Source organism: Protomyctophum parallelum, assembly GCF_964188405.1.
Source record: "Protomyctophum parallelum genome assembly, chromosome: 2".
NCBI lineage: Eukaryota > Metazoa > Chordata > Actinopteri > Myctophiformes > Myctophidae > Protomyctophum > Protomyctophum parallelum.
Genome location: NC_139699.1, coordinates 47869800 through 47892395, shown reverse-complemented (window position 1 = coordinate 47892395; position 22596 = coordinate 47869800). Strand labels below are relative to the sequence as shown.

The 22596-nt window shown below is 42.7% G+C and overlaps 1 protein-coding gene across 1 annotated transcript in view; it reads left to right on the top strand.

Moving 5' to 3' along the window:
* Positions 1 to 22596, top strand: part of LOC310878927 (protein kinase C-binding protein NELL1-like) — a gene marked incomplete at both ends in the record, with an annotated part of 351954 nt that overhangs the window by 1424 nt on the left and 327934 nt on the right. The window lies entirely within an intron of this gene.

Sequence of the window (22596 nt, the reverse complement as noted above, 5' to 3'; positions counted from 1 at the left end):
TATATCGCCAGATTGGAGAGGTGATGTGGTCAATCAGTGCAACATTGCTCTCTCTGGCACTTATAATTCCACTGTAGAAATTCTGGAGAAGGTACTGATCAGTACCTCTCTATGCTTTGGAGAGAGAGAGAGAGAATTGAATGTATGCAGAGAAAGAGAACGCGAGGGATTGAGAGAATTGAACGTGTGCAACGGGAGACATTTTGGATCCCATCTCATTTTTTAGCATGGCATTGATTAACTGTTCTGGCAACCAGAATCCTGTGTGTGCGGCTGTGCACATGTATTATGTGAAATAATGTACTAATAATAATGTGATGTGTGCATCTGTGCAGTGCTCACTGCATTGTGTAGGCAAGGGAGGGGGATGCATTGGAAGTGCATTGGAAGTGCCCCCCAACCCCCAAGAAAAAAATAATATAATATGTAGTAAAAAATCTACATATAGGGCTGGGCGATATGACAATCTCATATCACGATATAGAATTTATTTTATCACGATAACGATATACTCACGATATAGCATATTTTTTACGATACCTATTTTTTTATCTAAAAGAATTGATTTTTGTTCAGGTCGAGTACTTTACTGTACTTGGGCTGTACTGTACTGTACTGTACTGTACTGTACTGTACTGTACTGTACTGTACTGTACTGTACAAGCTCTCCTCCCTGGCCTCTGTCTGTGTTAGGCTGCACAACAGTGACACTTGGTGGTGACAATAGTTATGCTATTTCGTGCTCGGTTACAGGGACAGGGACACACATAGCTGTCTATAATGGTTGCACCACTCAAAAAACAATTAAATTCACATTATCCAGTCTACTTATATGAATATAATACTGATGCCCTTCCCATGCACAGACAGGCCCAAAGCAAGTACAAAAATATTACAAAATAAAATGTATATAATAATAATTAGAGGCTGAACTCAATTGTTCAGCCTCTGTAGACATTTTTAAAGCACAGCTCAAGACCCACTTCTACAACATTGCTTTTAATTGATCTTTTATTTTTTGTTATTCATGTCCTCACTGTATTGCATCACTGCTTGTTTTTTAATGTCGTTGCCTTGCTTTTCTTTTTTTCTCCATTGCTCTGTAAAGCACTTTGAGAGCTGCATTTCATGTCATGAAAGGTGCTATACAAATAAAGTTTTATTAGTATTATTAATAATAATTATTATTATGACAATTAAAAAGAAAAAAGAAAGAAATAAGACGTTGCCATTCAGACAGAAGTACAGGCCTGTGTCTGCATTAAATTGGCTTAAGGAAAAAATAAATATCTCATGTCACAGTTTGTCACTACAGTTGTTTCAGTTCATTTAAGCTCTGTATAGGGAATCAACATGTTCTGTTGTAGTTATAGTTTAGTTTGTTAAAGACGTTGGGCAGCTTAACGATGTTTAATTGACTACAGGCGATAGAGTGAGAGAGAGTGAGAGAGAACGCGATCTTGTCGTCAACTCTCCATGCCCACAGCTGTGTGTATATTATGGGAGTCTGGGACGAGTGGGGCTTTTTCTTTTCCTTTTTTTTTGATGATCACAACAAAGTCAGCGTCTTGTGTTGTTGTTGTAAGCTGTTGCTGAATTAAGGACTTTTCAAATGGAATAATTTATTTGGAACAATAAAACAAGACAGACGCAGCACAGGAGGACTGCACAGGTAAGAGGAACGTCTTCGTCTTGGAAGAAGTTTGCAGTGCACCCGACGACGGACAAGCTTATTGTTCAACTGTGTAAAACATGCGTGGCTCACGCAATTTATCAATTTGACCCAACATGAAACCTGCATTTATAACAGTGAATGACCGGTTACTTTAGGGCGCGTTCGGAAATAGCGCACTAGGCGCACTGTGCAATGCAAACTGATAGATGAGTTCGCTCCGGTGTGGTATTTCCGAACGTGCCCCTTACACCGCTCTGAATCTCGTCAGCCATCATCATCATCTCCCTCTTTTAGGTGCAAGCACCACCTCGGCTTGTGTTGTGGTCGTGTATATAATAGAGAAGACATCCGAAAGGTGTTGGCTCACTGTTTTCAGTGCGCGCGGTGGGCTGCTGGGCATGCCGTATATAAGCGCTGTGACGTAAAATACTGCCGTAAAGCGAAACGGCGATATAAGCGATATAGCTTTTTTTTCGTGATAGACATTTTCTATCGAAAATACGATATATATCGTCATATCGCCCAGCCCTATCTACATATTGACACATAAACCTTAGATATATAAAGGTGTGTGATTCCTTATCAAAACTTCACTTCACAATATTAATTCATCAGGTGTTTTTGTGAATGAAAGACATAGCATGGAGGTCTACTCTTCTATAGACAGTGAAATCCTCAGTTGACTTTGTAATGCAGAGTGTATTGTGTGCTCTGCTGCGTGCAACTGAAATCCAATGAGGATTGGATCAGAAAGTTGGAGATGATGTATGTTTTAGAGACCAATATACTTCTTCTGACCACTTCATCCCTGGTTTCAAAGTCCCATAACACGCTGGCTATCAAAGTAGGCTCCAAGGATCTCTGTGGGTCCTTGAGGAGGTTCCAAGGCGTCCATAAACACTTAAGCCCTATTTTACATTTCGGCTATTCAAAAAAAGCTCAAAACGAAAAGAAAAAAAACATTGCATGGATGCACCTGGGATGTATCCTCAGTGATGTATCCCAAGGTCATCGGGGTTTCGGGTCTCGCAACATCATACGCCTCACTCGGGTGACCCAGCCGGGGTGATCAAGTCCCGACTTACGTCCCAGTAGCTACCCACGATCAGTCCCATTAGGGAAAGACCAGGGCCACACAGCCCGCCGCTCCCGAACTACTCTGCCGGGACTGGGAGGTCTTGGCGCGTGGAAGGACTAGGTTCTGTGGGTTGACTATCATGACCTTAGAGTATTATATTAATAGAGACGGCACCCTGAGGAAACCCTGAGGCGAAATGAACATAGTGGCCGAATTTGGCATTGCAGCTTGAGCCAGCGCTGGTCCGTTGACTATCATTGCGCACGTTATGGGGCAATGACACGTGAAGGCTGTTTCATATGTGAACACGTGCAATGATAGTCAACGGACCAGCACGTTCACAATTTGGCCCAATCATCCCAGAATGCAACCGGAAGGAGGAGTGAAATCGCCTCTTGAGCAACTTAATGCAAGTGGATGGGAGGAGAAATCCGGTGACGTTAATATTGCCTGATTCCATGTGAATGCAGCATAAGACCTGAGGCAGATTTTACAAATGGTATCCAAGCCGACTAATAATATATAGGATTTATAAAACTTTTTGGTGAAAACAAGCTATATTCAACTGCCAATACCTAAAGAACGGAACATCGCAGTGACCCTCCCACCCCCTTCTTTCTTTTGAGATATTTGGTGTGGGTTTTGGAAGTTTAATACTCAAAAGTGCTGGCAATGGCTAGATAGACTTAGGCTATGGCTATGCAGGAAACTCTGGCAGTTAACGAGTTTAATGTCATGGATGTGACTGTACTGTACTTTTCTTTCTTCGTAGGCTATCGGCGCCTCGCATGCTACTTTCTTTAGAAAGAAGAAATATGCCAGACGCCTCGCAGGCTACTCCTTTATAAAGAAGAAATATGCCAATCTTTGATGTGCTCTAGTGAAATGTTATCAGGTTTGTGGTGGTGGGCAGAGGGTTCACATCAAATGGAACAGTCTGTACCACTTTTCTAGAGAGTCTGGGCTCTCTGTAGCACAAGATGATGTTGGTTTTTAATGTCAAATTAGATAGCTGAGTTTAGGTCACAATCACAAATCCTGTAGTGTAAACTAAAGTATGCAGTGTATGACTCCCGGTTTAAGAAAGAGCTATGGACATACTGTATACTGAATGGAAACTGAATTTGATCTTGGGTACATCTCCGTTTCCAGCAAAAAGCTTTTTAATAGACCTTTTAGAGTTCAAAGGAGTTAACTTAGAGCATGACGTTTTTCTATGGTGTTCTTTGAAGACAAACTGAGAGATGTTGTTGTTTTGCCGTAACTTGCCTCACAAGTCATTAGCTTCAGTTTACATCTCAACCTCTCCCTCATGCTCGTGTTGTCGCTATTTATACTGCACCCCTGATCTGACTGCAGAGAGAAGGCTTGCATTATGGTGGCACAGATATTACCCTGAACGATCTCAATGCAGGCTAGTAGCCCAGGAGGACGGGGGCAGTTCACAGGCTCCGTGCAGCTAAACCAGGCTGTGGCTGTAAAAGTTGAAGGCGCCACAGTCCCTGTCCCTAGATCCATTCGAGGCTATCAAACCGTTCATCTTTTATGTATGAACTTCCTGGCTGTCCTACTGCTGGGAGGCAGGAGGGGGGACGACGACACTGGTCCCACCTCACAGGAACCATAGCAGAATTATTCTGTTTGAATTATTCATCTTTCATGGGGGTGATATCTTTCAAAAGGGTCAGGCGCGTCTATAACTCTATATGTTGCCCGCTTGCTGTCAAATTAAAGGGAGCATAGATGGACGGCACGCAGGTGACAACAAGGTGCTTCAATTGGATGTGGGGGAATTATGATGTACTCTCATCGGCAATGGCGGATCATGCACACATTTCACGTCTGGACTGAAAAGTCAACAATATTTTTTCCTGGACAGCATGTTCTGGCTTAATAAAAAAAAAGAGAGAAAATGGAAAAGTGCGCTTCTTGGAGTGCAGATCTCTGCCAGGCCTGCTTGCCTACCCAGGAATGTGTCAGTCATTGGGTGCAGCAGGACATGAAGAAGCTGTCTGGGGAATTATCTTGTAAGATAGGTCCGGCACACACATCTTCTGAGGCACTTACAAGCAAATGGTATGTAGTATCATAACCCTGTCTGACAGTCATTCACCTGAGTCACAAGATCATTTATGCCTAATCTGGTGGGCGTGAAAAATCTGGTTTCAACAGTGACATTTGTAGCGCCCCCTATGGGTGGAAGTGAAATTGCGTTTTGCTCTGTTTGGAGCCTCAATGCGTGATTTAAATTTGGGTTGGACAGTGTGTGCAAGGCTGCGACATGCAACTTTCCATCACTATCTGTCAAGCCATTTTTCTTCACAATTAATACAGCCTGATTGCTGAAGAAGGCATTCCCGTATCCAGCCATGTTTCAGAGAGATGGACCATATAGAGAGTACATGCACATGCAGGATTTTCCCATCAGGACACGTCCCCCTCATCTAGACTGAGTGGCAAAACATTGAGCAGCATGGAGTGTTGGAGTTTGGAAGCGCTCGTTGGAAATCACTCAACGGTCCTGCTTAGCACCTGTTTCTAAATGTCACATAATACAGTATAGGCAGCAAAATGTTGTGTTATTGAAAACAAGCACTTCCCAACTCTGACAAAATAATCAAATGCAGGGCATTTCTTGACAGAAAATAGCTCACGCCGTTTCTATGGTGGATTTTTATGAAACAAAAACTTTGCAGATAATTCAAGCTTTTCGTACAGCTGCAATGTTGGTGAGTTTAACATTGTTTAATGCAATCGGATAGGACTTTTCTGTTTCGATGAATGGGCTGTCAAGGCCAGAAAGTAGTTTTTTGCCACTCAGTGGGCGTTCCCGCATAACTTCCAGGTACGATGATGTCACGCACATACCCTCTATTCCGGTGTTTCTTGTCTCACCCTGAAACCTCAACAGCACCCACAGTTCGGTGATCCTGTTGTCCACCGATTGACATGCACGCACTAACGCACAGATTGTCCGCGCCGCTCACTTCACTGTGATTTTGGCATAGTTTCTTGTGTCTACAATGTTACCTTCAGTTGTGCCTCATCATTGCCAATACTCCGGGCCACTGCGTTGGTGTTAACATTATCAGATGACCAGAAATGTCACCTGCTATAATGCTCATCTCCAAATTTCCCAATGTAAGGTGAACAATTAGCACAGTAACCCCAAGTGTAGGCCAATTAAACTCACGTCTATTTATCTTTTTTACGCTGCTCATTGAGGGCAGAAGGAATGAGCTTTCAGTACCTTATCAATCAAGCCTGATATAATTAGGCTATCTTTGTCCTTCCGAAAGGCATTGTCTTTTATTTTGATTACACAGTAATTATACTACTATTTTTGTAATTGGGAATTGGTTTGTTTTATAACTTGTCAAAGCAGGCAAAACCTGTCCAGTAATTAGTTGTGATGAGATGGGGGATAATGAGAAAAACAACAAGAAAATGATGACACAGTCATCATAGATCTACAAGCTCCCAACATATCGAGATATGAATATGATGCATTGTGAGTTTGTAGATAGGCTATTTTAACTATTGTATTTTTAATTATATTTTTTGTAAAGAATGGTTTTGGACATACAAGGTTTCCACCTGACAGCAATATATGGTTCTGTATCAGTCAGTTTAAGCAGGTTCCATTCAAATTGGCTACTATGACTGCCTATGAATTCCACAGCCCTGGGTATACAACCTGGCCTGGTGGGGATATGCGGCCCGGGCCCGGCCGCTCAGCGCTCACATCAAGTGAGTTGTCTCTGTTGCGCACAAACGGCTTGAACAATGTCAAACTGTCGGGATTCTGTCATGATTGTTGTAACTTCCCAGTTAGATCAATGTTTAAATGATGAAGTTGTAGCATAGTAGACTTGCGGAGCGCACGGCAAGTCGGCAACTGGCACGAGAATTCGCTTCTCTGTCACAAGCTCACGGCTGTGGTTAGATGTTCTATTGTAAATAGCAGACCTAACAAGCTCACTAAGTGGCGCTATAATGAAGTTTCAAAGATGTATACAGTTTAAGAAATAAAAAATAGGGTCTCATTGACTTCCATTATAACGGGGAAACGGCTCTCAAAGTCACATAAACAAACGCAACAAAATCTGATTTTGACAGTATCACCTCAGGAAAACTTTTATTTTCGTCTTTTAAGATAGATTTATAAAGTTACTATTTTGGTTGGAGATATACTGAAGCAGTACTGCGACGTTCCCAACTCTCGCGGGGGCATTTTGTGAGGTTTCGTTTGTAAACAAGTCGCCACGCTGTTTGAGATGCACCCAGCTGCAGCCTCGCAATACAAGCAGTCCAGACACAGATACTTCTTCTAAAGTGTCTTCTAAAGTGTCTCCCTCAAACACCATTGTGTACGTTTTTAGCGACAAGCGGACGGCATCAAATGCATTTGTTTACAACACCGTATACTGGCTCAAAGGCATTCCAATAATACGCTTCAGAGTGGGTGTACAGATTTGGACCAATCGGATTGTTTTTTACTCAACGCGAACAGCAGTGATTCGGTCGGCGTAGGCATACCTACCAGATCTTTCTACACATTTGTCAAAACAAGACAAAGTTGACATTTTTTATTAAAAATAAAACCGCATGAGTTTTCCTGATGTGATAAACTGTCAGAATCAGCTTTTGTTGCGTTCGTTTATGTGCTAAAAGAGTGACTTTGAGAGCTGTTTCCCCGTTACAGTAATAATAAGGTAAGGTAAGAAAACAACCCAAACCTCTAAACAAGTGGTCTTACTCTTTAAGCTACTCCAGTTTCCACATGACTGTTGTTGCTGTGAATCTTCATGCTGTGCAGACGGTGTGAGTTTGTTAAGCCGCCAGAAGCTAGAAAAATAAGGCAATTATATATTTTTTAAATAGCGGCTGTGTATAATGTTGATTTGGCAAGGGCATAGAAAGAAATACAAATGTATATACCCAGCCCGTCGTGGAAGCAATTAAAACAGCTTGTTTACATGTCTGGTCCGGGCCTTTGGCCCCAAGTCTGCCCGCTGTCACTGACCCTCGTCCCCCGGCTGCCCGCTGTCACTGACGCTCGTCATCCGGCTGCCCGCTGATGGTCCTATCTCGGGGTGGTATAGAGCGTCGCAGTCCCTCCCCCTTTCAGAACAACGAGTGGCCCAGGAAATGAATCCCAATGCATTTTTCCCATAGGCATTTCTTAATTTTTTTATTTAAAGACCTTTTAAGCGTCGTACGAAGCCAACTCTTGTCGTGACAAATCATGACAACAAACAAAAAAATTCGGGCCAAACAAAGAATTAGAAGTAAAAAAAAACCTTTTTCTTTGTTTTTCTTCTTTGTAATTATTTGTTTGGTCCAAATTATTGTGTGTGTTGTCATGATTTGTCACGACAAGAGTTGGCTTCGTACGACGCTTAAAAGGTCTTTAAATAAATAATTTAAGAAATGCCTATGGGAAACATGCATTGGGATTCATTTCCTGTTCTGAAAGGGGGAGGGACTGCGACGCTCTATAGGAGGCCGCTCCTCCACCCCTCCCTCACCGCTTACAGCATCTGCAAATTTAACGTTTTCTTCAGATGATTTGAAACGTGGGCAACTAGTAGGCATACTTTCATTACTCCATTAATAAATAACCATTATCACTGCGGCAGAACGGGTGATGGCCCGGGTCTTTTTCTTGCCTGCTCGTTGTCGCCACGACTTTTCCACAAGCCAGGCAGGGGGTTGCTGTAAATAGGTTTTCAATGTATATGAACCGGGATGCAGGGATGGTCTTTGAGATGAGGTCATATTTGGCATTTATGTTTTACAAATTGCAGCATTTAACTCCCATTTCATTTTATATGGTTAGAATGTGGTTACAGTATATTCATGTAGAAAACAGAAGAAATTATTATAACTAAAGCTAGCAAAATAAATTTGAATAAAACAAATGCTCTACATATTATTTTGGTTATATGAAATGAAATCTCTAATAATTCTGCCAGTTTTAACTGTTAATACATCTTTATGTTTTCATTACACATTACACAATACATACAAAAATAAAACGAATGGACAGACAAACATGGAGGAGGTGGTCATGGAGGGGTTAGGCTGTGCACACAGCATAATTTGAAGATGACTTGGGTGGGTTTAGGTTTAGAAAATACTAATAGAAATTGCTAATATTTTCTGTTCTGTAGTTGGCCTTGGCACTTTTTGGGGGTGCATTTTGTGGGCATGTGTGTGGTGGCACCGGTCCAACGTTTGTTACACGATGTGTTTCCCATTGAATCGGGTCTGCTCTGCTTGTCTTGCTCAAAAATGTTCCCCCGTCTTTCTGTTGGAGGCAGCGCCGTTTAGATGAGACAGTTGCGACAACTCGATTCACTGTTTATTCGTGGAGCTGCATGAGTCACTGAACGGTATGTTGTCGTCACTCTCTCTCTCTAAACGGCTCTGGTCTCCAGGCTGCGCTCCGCTCACCGCGATCGTCTCTGAGCAAGATGGAGGCGCCCGTCAGTGTTCTTGTTATTACAAACTAGTGGTTCTACAACGATTCCTACGTGGATTATATTGTTTATAACGTAGGATGAGGTCGGATGCAGCCATGCAAAATGATCGTGTCCATGGATTATTGTTTTACCGCATTGTTTTAACAATTTCTCCCCAGCTACTGTGCCATTCCACTGGGAGAGGGGAGGCGTACTATCATCCGACAGAGCATTGCTCCGAAGGCGCAATGCTCCGAGGTGCGCTGCGGGTCGGGAGAGGGTTGCGTTTAGGTTTAGGTGTCTGCCCCGGGGGAGGTTAGGGTTAGGGTGAGGGAGGAGGTAGGTTGTCGTTCGGACCAATGCTCCGTCGGATGAAAGGCATGCACTCCTGGGAGAGAACTGAGTCGCAAGTGACGGAACACAACCAGTTTTCACCGCTTCGACAAACTTTTATTTCTTTCCATAAATGTGCTATGTTCTTGCCAAATCATCATTATATATTACATATACACCCCTTATTTAAAAAAAATATATATAATTTAATTAGATCTGGGTGCGGTCAGCTAGTTTTCTGCTCTTGTCAAATGAGCTAAACCCCGCCTCCTCAGACCACGCTGTGCTCTGATTGGCTAGAAGCAGTGTCTAGAACAGGGGTCTGCAACAGGCGGCTCTAGAGCCGCATGCGGCTCTAGAGCACACCCCTAGTGGCTCCCTGTAGCATTAAAAGTAGCAATACATTATTTTTCATTTATGGTTTCTGTAGGAGGCCAAACGTGACAAGCATTCTTAATATTTATTCTACACATTTTTTACAAATTTGGTAAACTTAACTAAACTAAAATTTGCGTCATAGCATGCGACACACTCAGTGCCGTGCCAGCCAGGTGTCTATTATAAACAAACCGGTGGGTGTATGAGGCTGCTGCCTGCTACGCTATGGCTTCTACAGGGAGAGAAATAAAGACAGCCGACGAAAAACAGAGGATTTAACAGTTCGTGGACAGAGGCTTTTGCCTTCACAGCCAATGCAGATTGACTGCCTGTATGTTTATGAGAAGCTATCAAACAACAACAAAAGTAACGTTGAAAGACATTTCCAGGGAAAGCATGCTAAATTCTGCTAGTTTCGTTGCAACCCGGGAGATAATTAAGCTTGGCAAGCTGCATTATAATGCGTAATTTTCTTTGCGGCTCTTTCAACATCTTGGGTTGCCGACCCCTGGTCTAGAAGCTTTGAAGCCAGAACCCAGCTTCTAAAAGCAAAGATAATTTTTCACGAGGAAAAAGCTTACGCAAAAAACCCCAACTATTAATTCCAAGCTTCAAAACTAAAACGCTGGTATGCATAGAGATAACAGGAAGTTATCCTGCTAGAAGCTTCCTTGGTGTGAACGCGGCATTACTCTTCATGCCGTGCCGACGATGGGAATGGGATGTATGGGGTGTTGCCAACTGTCGTGACAGAAATAAGCTAACCAACCTCCAAAAACCAGGCAAGCAACTGTGGGGGAAAAAAACAATGCAAGTGTGGCTGGAAATAAGCAGACTTGGCAACCCTGGTTAATGCTGGCCAGAGACATAATGGCTTTGATGGCTTACGACATTGAGAGGGCAGAAAACTGCGCGATCAAGCACTGTTCATGCAGCCTGAACTGGGACAAGAGCTATTTTAAGCATGTGAGCCGCCATTGGACTGGCCCCATGAAGTGAACGGAGTTGTCAGATGACAAACTAGGTGGCAAACTTGTGGCGAACTTGTTGTGTACATTTCCAGGGTATTCTTTGACCAGCAGCTGGTAAAAAAGTCATATTTGAGTCAGAATGTTGAACTGCATTTTGTGTGTCCGCACGCATGCATGCATACTTACAATCACTGTCGGTGAAGCTTTGTTCAATGAGGCATCAAATTAAGTTAATTAATTAATTAAATTGCTTAATTTAATTGAGATTCCCTCTAAATATTCAGATTGGAAGCCCATCACACGGTGGAAGTCTATTTTGAGTTTCATCACAATTAACATAATTGGTTGTTGCATGCAGTGGTGTTGATAAATACATTTCTTTCCCAATACAAATACATTAATGTGGAATTAGTTTAAACCAAAACCTGAAATATTTAAACTTTTGGAAAACAAATGTAGTCCATGAAGAGGGGGGGGGGGTTCACAATAGAGCGTCGCAGTCCCTCCCCCTTTCAGAACGACGAGTGGCCCAGGAAATGAAATGCAATGCATTCTGACCATAGTCAATGATTTTCTTAAAGTATTTATTTAAAGACGGTTACGCCGCGGACAAAGCCAACTCGGATCGTGACAAATCATGACAATGAACACAATGTTTTGGGCCGATCAAATAATTTATAAGAAGAAAAACAAAACAAATCGTGTTGTCTCCTGCCTTTATTTTCTTCTTTCTAATGATTTGATCAGCCCAAAATATTGTGTTTATTGTCATGATTTGTCACGATCCGAGTTAGCTTTGTCCGCGGCGTAACCGTCTTTAAATAAATACTTAAAGAAAATCCTATGGTCAGAATGCATTGCATTTCATTTCCTGGGCCACTCGTCGTTCTGAAAGGGGGAGGGACTGCGACGCTCTATAGAGGCTACAAATTTGGTCCTGGAACTACTGAATTACAGGAATACAGATGAATTTAAACACAAAAGTGATAGTAACTAGTACAGTAGCTACACTCTATATTCATAGCTTTTTTCTCCATTTTATATGAAAGTAGAGGATCAGAGCTGTTTTGGAACCTTTTTGAAATAAGTTTATTTCTGAAGACTGAGGTCTGAGAAATCCGGCTTAAAAGTTTTCAAAGGATTTTCACACTTACTCAAAAAACATATTAGGAAAAGCTATTTGATAATATGGTTTTCATTTTAACTTTAACTTGAACGTGAAATACTTGAATGTGATCTCTGACTTGGGGTTATTCTTACTGAATTTTAAACGTGAACAGCTACTTTCTCCATTGTTTTAGAACAATCATAATACTGTAGTACCGCATAGCATTGCTACCTCCAAATAAGACATTTGCAGTGTTGATAAACACTGTCCCACGATACCTATGAATGCTGACATTGAATGGTGCACAGAAGTACAGCTGCCTGCCTGATAGTATGTGACCTTTGAAACTGCAACTATGGGCATCGGATGTTAATATATATTTCTGCAATATTGTACAAATTGTAATGGCTAGTATCTGGACAACTCTACACACTGACTGTTGGATAGAAAATATAGGGATAGGCATCAAATATGGGCATCCACTATACATTGGGACAATTCATAATGCAAATATAGTCTGTAAAGTCCGTCTTCTACCACTTATCCAGAGTCGGGTCACGAAGGTAATCGCTCCAGAAGAGAATTCCAGACTTGTCCTTCCCAGGCCACATTAGCTAAGCTAACTAGGGGATCACGAGACGTTCTCAGGCCAGCATGGTGATACTGTGTAATTCCCCCCATCTGGTTCTTGATCTGCCCCGTGGTCTCTTCCAACCTGGGCATGCCTGGAAAACTCCCCACATCCACTTGCTGCTGTTCATGTAAAGGAGCAGCAGCACTACTCCGAGTCCTCTCCTTGATGACTGAGCTTCTTGACTTGAGATGCCAGCCATTCCTTCTGGGAAAAGCTTTTGTCTGCCTGTGATTTCATTCTTTCAGTCATGGCTACATCCAAAAATGTTAATTTTCTTAACGGGAGAGGAAAAAAAAAAAGTGCGACTCTGACCAGATCTCTGGTCAGAGTTTTTTGTTTTCCTCAAGTTGCTGCTGCTGGAAACTTGTGAGCGTAATGTGTGATGATTTAGAGACAAACTAGATCTCTCGTCTGTCTGTGATGTTAAATAATCATTCAATGCAGTGTTGATCCGTCGTATATAAATCACGCATTATGGATTTAGTGTTACCCATGACAATAACGACGTGGTAGATAAAACGCAGACTGTGTACAATCACTATGCAAATTGTGGATTATGGTAGCGGGCAACATAAAAGTGACGACCCATTTATTAACATTGGTGTCTCCAAGGACGGAGGAGAGGGAGTTGGGTAGGGAAGTATAATATAATCGATTTGCAAAAAACAAAATTGCTAACATAACGGCCCAGATTTCATAACCAGGAGTAGTTCACCCAATATTTTTTGTTGTCGCAATAATTTGAGAGAGAGAGAGAGAGAGAGAGAGAGAGACGACAAGAGTGGTGACTGCTGCATCTCAACAAGACGCGTTTGTCGTTTTGTTTTAGTCAGGGTTACCGAAGGAAGAATGTAAACATGTCTGTTCTTGCGGTCCCTCCAAGCATTTGATGTTGTCCTACAGTGCTGTCTCTGAGGCACGGCGGAACACGGGGAAGAGAGAGTAGCTTTGATAAAAACGGCAAAGGCTCTTTCAGTCTCTGTACTAAATGACTCTAACTTGCAGTTGTTGTTGTTGCATCTTTCACGCAAAGAAAAAGGCATCCAGTTCGTAGCAGCCTCCGTGACAGAGGTTTATTAACGCTAGAGGGTCTTAAGCTATAGCGTGCAACTCGGTTGTTCATGCATCACCATGACTGTACTTTCCCGAGGATGGGAAGTGCACAGTACCAACAGATGTGTATGTGTACGCACATGCACATCTTATAGAGGCAGAGACCACAGTAGTTTATCAAGATTGCGTTATGCTCCGCTTATATCTGCATGCTCTGGCGGAGGCTAGTGTTTGTCATGAAGGTAGAGGAAACATCTGGAGTGCTATTTATTTTAATAATTCATGCCTCTCAGTTCAGTTCACAATTCAACACACACCCCCTGGACTAAACCCGTAGCTTCCTCGCCAAATGGAGTCCCACTTGAATAATCTGTAGGCTAGATGTGTTCGAAACAACACATGTGGAGACATTACTCCATGTAGACATGCCACTTTGCGTTTCCTTTCCTCCGTGCTGTTTCTCATTTGGCCCAGAGAATTGATGCACTGTTTGCTCAGACATGGCGATTAGGGAGGCGTCGTGTTTGCATTGTTTATGTAGCTATTTTTGGTGAAGTAATGCAACCGCTGTGTTCATTGTTCATAGGGTTCTAGCTCTTATCGATATTGAACTGTCAGTTGTCACTTCTGTGACAGCAGGTGTGCCTCTGTGTGACATGTGTGGCATATTCGCTCTGTGTGAATTTCGTGGGCTTGTGACAGATGATTTTAGTAGCTGTGGTGCCCTTGGATGACCTTAGATGAGTTATTTTGTGTGTTATCTTGTGTGTCCTGTCCTGATCCTATCTCTCTGGGCATACTTGGCATGCTGCCTAGTGACCACTGTAGACCACACTCGTCTGACCCCCCCCCTTCTTTCTTTAACCCATTCAGGCCTGACGTCTAAATCATGAAAATGTTCTGAAAGATTTGAGGCACATTTTAACGATTTTTCAAAAATAGCAGACCTACAAGTTCTGCCACTCGGTGGCACGCTATGAGCTTGTAGATCTGCTATTTTTCAATAGCTAAATTATAACATAATGTTTAAAACACCAAAAGGGGTTCCCGCTCAAAATGGGTTAAAAAAGAGAAAAGCTGGTGCTTAGTGTTACCTAGTGTGATATAGGTTGTCACTGAGAGAATGATTAAGGAGGCCATCGCTCAATGCTCAATGTTATTTGCCATTTTGTTTTTGACATCTAATGTGGGGCCGGTTAGGATCTCTAAGGGGGACAATTTATCACAGACAAAAGAGGGACCATGTCTGCAGATGCTGTTATCTATCCCTTTTTTCGTAGTAGAGCATAATAATTAGGATGAAGCGCTAGATAAGTGGCTTTGTGGTGACAGGATAGGGCCTGGTTGGCTGGCTGCTGTGCTTCCACTATTCTTGTCTGAAATCCACTGAATGGTTGAGCAAAAATGAGAGGAGTAATTAAGCAGTGCCAGAGCTGATGGGGAGGCTGTCTGACTCGTCTCACGGCTTGAGCTCTACTGGAGCTCTGTGGGGGGCTGTGGTCCCCCAGTGTGGGCCAGGCTCTACTGGAGCTCTGTGGGTGGCTGTGGTCCCCCAGTGTGGGCCAGGCTCCCAGTAGTGGGCCTTGCACAAATGCACAAGTCTGACTGATACTGATACACCACCTCAAAGCACTCAGCGTGCCACTGAATTAGCTCACATCTCATTTCCAGGTATTTCCCTCATGTGTAAACTGTGTGTGTGTGTGTGTATAAATGTTTAAAGTGGTTGGGAGCGAAGGTGCTGCGCCAGTGCCAGTGTAAGCATGTGTGACTGAGGTAGGAAGTAGAGGCTGCCAGCAGTGGTACTGAAACCTGCCCCACAGCACACTGTGTATAGTAGGTTATAATTTACATAATTGTATACCACAATTGGTTTTTACAAGGCTAAGGATTAGCTCTGGGTTAGCGTTAGAAGGAGCTAGATTATGATTGCATGCTAGCAGGCGTGCTCTGGTCCATAGCTCATATTAGAGTTATGGACCATAGTTTAGAGCCATGGACTATAGATTAGAGCTATGGAACATAGATTAGAGCTATGGATGCACCTGGGACGTATCCTCACTCCGAGTGATGTATCCCAAGGTCATCAGGGTTTCGGGTCTTGCGGACATCATACCCCTCACTCGGGTGACCTAGCCGGGGTGATCTAGTCCCGACTTATGTCCCAGTAGCTACCCTCGATCAGACCCACTAGGGAAAGACCAGGGACACACAATCCGTTGGATCCACTCCGGAACTACTCTTTTTTTTTTTTTTTTTAAGATATTCTTTTGCGGCTTACGCCTTTTATTGATTTTTGAAGGGACAGACAGTAGGCTGACAGGAAACGGGAGAGAGATGGGGGGATGACATGCAGTAAAGGCCGTGTCGGGTCCGGGAGTCGAACCCGCGGCACACTGCGACTGGATTACCAGTCCGGTGCCCAGACCGTTACGCTACGGCCTGGGCCCTCCGGAACTACTCTGCCGGGACTGAGAGGTACAATTCCGGCATGTGGAGGGACTAGGCTCTATGGGTTGACTCCTGTCCGGGCCCCTCCTACGTCTCACCAGGTCCACTCCTGCTCTCACCAGGAGTACCGCCAGGACCTGTGCGTTGCACCAGACTCCCAGCATATATATTAAAATTAATATTAGCGAATAATCTGATTTTGATTTACAGTGTCGTAGCGTTTTGATAGTCGAATATTAGATTATTCTGTTAATGCACTTGCGTGTGTGTGCGTGTGTGTTAGGCATGTGGAAAATAATCGATACGTATCGATTCATCGATTATGACGTGCGCGATGCGAGTGAATCGGTCCATTCACTGTGTATCGGTAAAATTGACAGGTGAAATCTCGATGCATCGTTCGCGGAGTGCTTGCATCGGTAAAATCCGTGGTTGCACCGTTTTTTCATGGTAAATTTCACCCTATCCTGTGTTTCCGAGGCGCATTGAACGGATCAGAAAAGGAAGAAAAAAAAGTGCAATGCAAACTAATAGGAGAGAGTGCTCCGGTGTGGTATTTCCGAACGCGCCCACAGTCAGTGAACAGAAGCTACCGTACGACGGTGCAGAGTAGACATGTTGAGACAACAGACTCAGAGTCAGACTATAAAGAGCACCCGCGACTAACAGAAGTGAGCCCCACGCATTAAACAAGAAGCACCACCTTTACTCTTTAGCTTTATAAAATAGCTGTCCGAGTAGCTTTGTCCGTCGATCAGTTGACTTTTCACTGTAGCGCTGCGTGCTGGACTGCTCGTATCTGATCCACACTCCACAGCTGTGCTTGCTGATTATCCGACGCAAATCTGCGTCGCGATCCTCATCAATTTGTAATTAAAGAAAGCTTCTGCAGTCTGCACACACGTGTAAAACAACAACGCCACAGCAGGGTGTAGTAGTACTGCTTGTATTGCGTTTAAAGTCGTTTACAACTTTCCACTGTCCAGCTTTCCCCTGCTGTTCTCTGGGATAGAACTTAGAAGCCTTATTTATATTCTGCAGCAAGACGGTGTCGCACGCCTAAAATTGCAGATCCACAAGCTCACAGCGGGGCGTGGATGAGACGCGTTGTGAGCTTGTAGGCCTACATCTGCTATGTATTTATAACGTTAATAATACATGCAGGCCAGGGTCTTCAATGTTTTTCAGGTCAAGCCAAGGACCACTTAGCTGAGAGTGAGAGATCAAGTGGGGACCCCCACTATACATATGCAATTATATTATAAAACTGTTGCAGATTAAACTAGACATAGACTTGTTTGACAGCACTATACAAGTGTGACCTGTAATTTTTGTTTTGTTTATTTGTTTCTTTTCTATTTATATGTTGGTAACATTAATTGATGAACGATAGGCTATTACATTTTAATCTCTTGAACCCTCTATACTCAAAACCTCAAATTGACCTTTGAGATATAATAATTATACTATAGCCTATGATTATTAGTAATCTAACAATTCCACAATAACCAGCAGAGAGCAGACCCTTTGTTTACTTACATAATTCTATAGCCTAAGTTGGGTTGTTTGAGATGCAGAGCTATAATACTAACCTACAGTAAAACAATAAATTCCTTTGAATTTAAATGTAATGCTTTTTTACATGTTTTGGGAAATTAATAGAGCTTTAATATAAATCCTTTCTATTGTGATGAATCGCCATCAAATCGCATCGTATCGGTCGAGGGGTGAATCGCATCGCATTGATTTGAACTAAATGGTTATCGCATCGCATCGGGAAGAGGGAGAATCGTATTGCATCGTATCGCCAGGGGATTCCATGTATCTCTAATGCAGGGTTCCCCAATTAATTTTCCTCAAGGGCCATATTTTGACTAGCGTACCAGGCTGGGGGCCGAGTCTGCACGCGCGAGGTCGAGGTCTTGCCCTGAAAATTCATTCATTTGAAAAGGATGCCCAGTTTGACATGCATAGGCTACTGACCCCCATTTAATGCCATTTATATCTGGGACCCTTCAAAAAAAAAAAAAAAAAAAAAAAAAACATTTTTTTTTATTTTTTGGAAATTCTTTCATGGGCCACAAGGGGGCGCTCTGTGGGCCGCAAATGGCCCGCGGGCCGCCTATTGGGGAACCCTGCTCTAATGTATCGTATCGCTGGCAGTGCATCGAGATGCGTATCGAATCGTGAGATGAGACGAGATTCACATGCCTAGTGTGTGTGCGTGCGTGCGTGCATGCAAATATAAATAGCCTTTAAAGGGCAGACTGCAGTTATTTTCACTCCGCTCTGAAGGTAAACGTTCTCAGTGTTGTAAAGCATGTAGGCAAAGTGAGCGTGGGAGTGCACAAACTGCATATGTGAACGCTGAAGACAAAGTGGAGGTACTTAACACAGTTGTTATGGAATGCCCAAACTCTGAAGTGAGAGTTTGAGTGGGTTGCTATCCCCGCTGTAGAGGTAGGCCTAATGGATGAGAGAGAGCGTAATTCACTTCACTCTCCTTGATGACTCATAATGGAGTGCTATGAACTAAGACTGGAGACGAAGACTTAAAGGTTTTATGACATTCATTTTCATTTCTTTTTCTTTTTCTTTTAGGTTTTATGACCTCAATTACACCCAAAAAACCTGAACTTTGAACATTCAGTGGATTTTCTGTGGTCTGAAGTTTTCTTTGGGTTTTTTTGGGCCTTTTGAGCTACAATGAAAACAGGCAACACAGTGAAACAGTGACATCTGCTGGCAAATCCCATTGACATATATGGGATTTGCAGTAAGTGATGTCACTTACTGCCGGCAAATCAGAGCACCTGTTTGAGCCAGAAAACCCCAGATCACAGAAAATCTACTGAATGTTAAAAGTTCATGTTTTTTGGGTGCAATTGAGATTAGAAAACCTAAAAAAAACAAGAACAATTCCAAAACCTTTTTTTTAATGTCACAATCCCTTTAACTCATAATCTCGACAAGTTTGCGCATTTGGCCATCTTGGTTCTTGGCTTTCAGCGTCTCGCACATCATAGATGACAGCAGGACACCACCGCTTGGTGTATTGCCGCTGCTCGCCGCATTGCCACTCGGCACATTGCTGCGTGGCGGTTTTCATCAAAGTTTCATTATTCTAGGTTCATCCATTTTTCAATCGCCGAAGACTTCCTGAAAATGTGAGCGGGGCTGACCTGTGTAGGAGACCACTTTGCCTCCCCCCAATACCCTCTTCTTGCCTTTTTCTATTTGATTTTTTTCAGCCTGTGTTTTTCTTAGTTGCTTGCCTTTCAACACATTTTTGCCATTTCTTTCATGCAACACTTGAGTGAAGAATCTTAATTTTTTTTTATGGCACAATCTCTTCCTCAACATTCCCACGTGCAATTTCAGCCAGGGCAACTAAGGGCCATTTCAGTCAGTCTTTGGGGGGAATTGCGATTATCTGGCTCACACGTGTTAGTGTTGCGTGTGTGTGTGAGCGTGCTCGCGCGCGCGTGTGTGTGTGGGCGTGCTGTTGCCGTTCCAGTCCTTGTTGTGCAGCCTGGGGTTTCTACACTGCCGATGGTGCCTCTGGGGCAGCGGAAAGCAGGCTAGCTCCTCAGGGACTCTCTGCTGCACACTGTGCACTAGATGGACGTAGAGATGGATGGAGGGATAATTGGAGGGAAGGATGGATGATAAGACATTCTAAGCAGCACCTCTGGCTAATGCATCCCAGCCTTTTCTCTGTTTTCCTGGCCCACTGCACTATTATAAGAAAATTCTATTAAAAATGAAAAGAATAAGAAACTTTATTTGTACGGTGCTTCTCAAAACAGAGTTAGAAAGCGACAAAATGTGAGAATATACAGCAGCGTTATAAAGAATGAAGTGTAAAAATCAAAAGGCATACTTAGAGACAGCAGTGGTGAAAATGCCAATACATAAGTAAATATATACTATAAAAGGTTTGATTTAATAGATGTTAGTATACTGACTTTGCTATTAAATGGCATAATACTCCTGCATTACAATTATTTGACCGCTTCGCTGCCATAACCATATTTTGAGCCAGTTTGGGTAGGGTTGCCAACTGTTTCTTGAAATTAGGAATCCGGCACTGTCCCCATCTTATGGCTTTGCTACACGTTGTACATTATTATATTACTGATATTATGCCGTTATTTGTGCTTGGCGGTGTGTCCATGGTCAGTTTAATTAATCCACAAGCTCACCATGCGTTGTGAGCTTGTAGACTGGCTTCTTTGTGTGTGTGTGCGTGCGTTAGGGCATTAACCAAACGTGATTTTTGATAGTCGACTCGAATACCATCGAAATCGATTTATAGTCGATTAGTCAGAGGTAAAATATGATATTTATTCCATCCAATCAAGCATTAAAACATCGTGTTCTGAAACAGCCAGCGAGTGAAGCAAAACAGAGCCGGTGAATGCACTCAATGCAGGCCGAGTGGAATAGTACTAAGAGAGTGGCGACACACTTCCTATGGGCTATAGTTCCAAACATTGGAACTATCCCATTGAGATAGAATGAGCACTTCCGCATTCCATTGTTACAGTGGGAGTCAACGCGAGTGTCGCCACTCTTACTAGATTACGCTGAATGCTGCTCTGATTGGCCGAAATTAGCTCAGCTGTTTCAAGTCAAAGTTGCAAGTCCATAATGACTCACGGATGGACGCGTTGTGAGCTTGTAGATCTGCTATTTTTGATGCGCAAGACCGTTCTACGGAGCAGCATAGCATGTTACGTTGTTCACAATGTTTTGGAGAGTGGAGACTGAAGCGGGGAGGAGGAGAAGGAATGAACCATGCGATGTTTTTCATACAACCCTAAATGTTCAACAAGTTACAACCACAGTTCCTTTGGTTTTTTGAAGGAGCTACAAGCTAGGAGTCGTAAGGAGGAGGTTTGCTAGCTAGCAGGCTGCCAGGCTATGAATCAGATGATCAACTACTTAACTCCATCGCGAGTCTTTTGCGACTATTAGAACTATGATCGTGCGGCATAGCTGTTTGTTTTTAATAATGCCACACGCGGCACGCAGACTTTTGTTGGATAAGCATGAAGAAACATGAAATCACGGCAAGAGCTACTGTAGTTTGACTGTCACCACACTGGATAATATTGGGCAGAGCGAGGAGGAACTCCTGCTATACTTTACTGTACTGGATGACAACGACACGTCTCCAATCTAACTTGTTGAACAAACTACAGTAATAAACTCACCAATAGTAAAAGTATTTACACACTGTAGTTGTCCCCATTGATCTTATGAGCCTATGAGGCATATCGCATATGCTTTTCCCAAAGAAAATCTGTCTTGAATGCTGCTAGTGCCACCGCCGCCCACCCCAGTGAGGGTGACGGCAAAACCCACGTACAGTAGGCTTGTATATGATATGAAAACAATCAGCCAAGAATGGATTAGTACTGAAGTTGGCGATCTACCAACAAAACAACCGAGCTCACAGCTGCATGCCTGCATGTCTGCTGTAGAAAAAAAAAAAAAAAAAAAAGAATATCATAAAAAATAAATAAAAAAAATATTAGCAAATAATCGGATGTCAATTAACAGTGTCGACTAGTGTTTTGCTAGTCGACTAGTCGACTATTCGATTATTATGTTAATGCCCTAGCGTGCGTGCTAAAAATTAATGTGTTTTACTTTCAGGACAATGGCTGCGGTTACATGAGGGCTTTTTCATTCAGAATGAAAACTTCAGAATTAATTTTTAGGTATTTCTGCTTTACTTGAGTATTTCCAATTTCCAATACTTCTACTCCACTACATTTCAGGTAAAACAAAATAATAATAATAAAAAAACACTTTTATGCCATATTACTTTATATTTGATGTATCCTGTAGCCTATGAGAGGTTGCTCTCAGAGATGTGAAATTAAACATGTCTAGTTTCTTATAATTAATCGCAAAACAAGAGCATAATATAGCCATACCAATTACATGGAAACAAGCATGCACAGAAAGACCAGAATGAACTTAAATCCGAATGAGTGTTTACATGAGTCCACAATTGTTTCAATAGGATTTAAAAATGTAATAAACCGGTCAGTTACATCAGATCTAAGTTTAAATCAGATTGGCCATTTTCATTCAGATTTAAGTTTTTGTAGGTGTTTACATGACAACTTTTAATAGGATTTAACTTTTATTCTGAATGAAAAGGGGATTTAACGGTCCATGTAAACGTAGCCATTGTTAGTCAGGAATATTGTGGACAGTCCACATGCAGACACACACACAGCAATGATTCAGTGTGAGGCCGGTCTGCTGTGTCAGTAGTAAATGTGCTTCCCTGTGACACGCACACATACACCCCCCCCCCCACACACACACACACACGCACACGCACACGCACACGCACACACAGCAATGATTCACTGTGAGGCCGGTCTGCTGTGTCCAGTAAGTGTGGTTCCCTCAGACACACACGCAC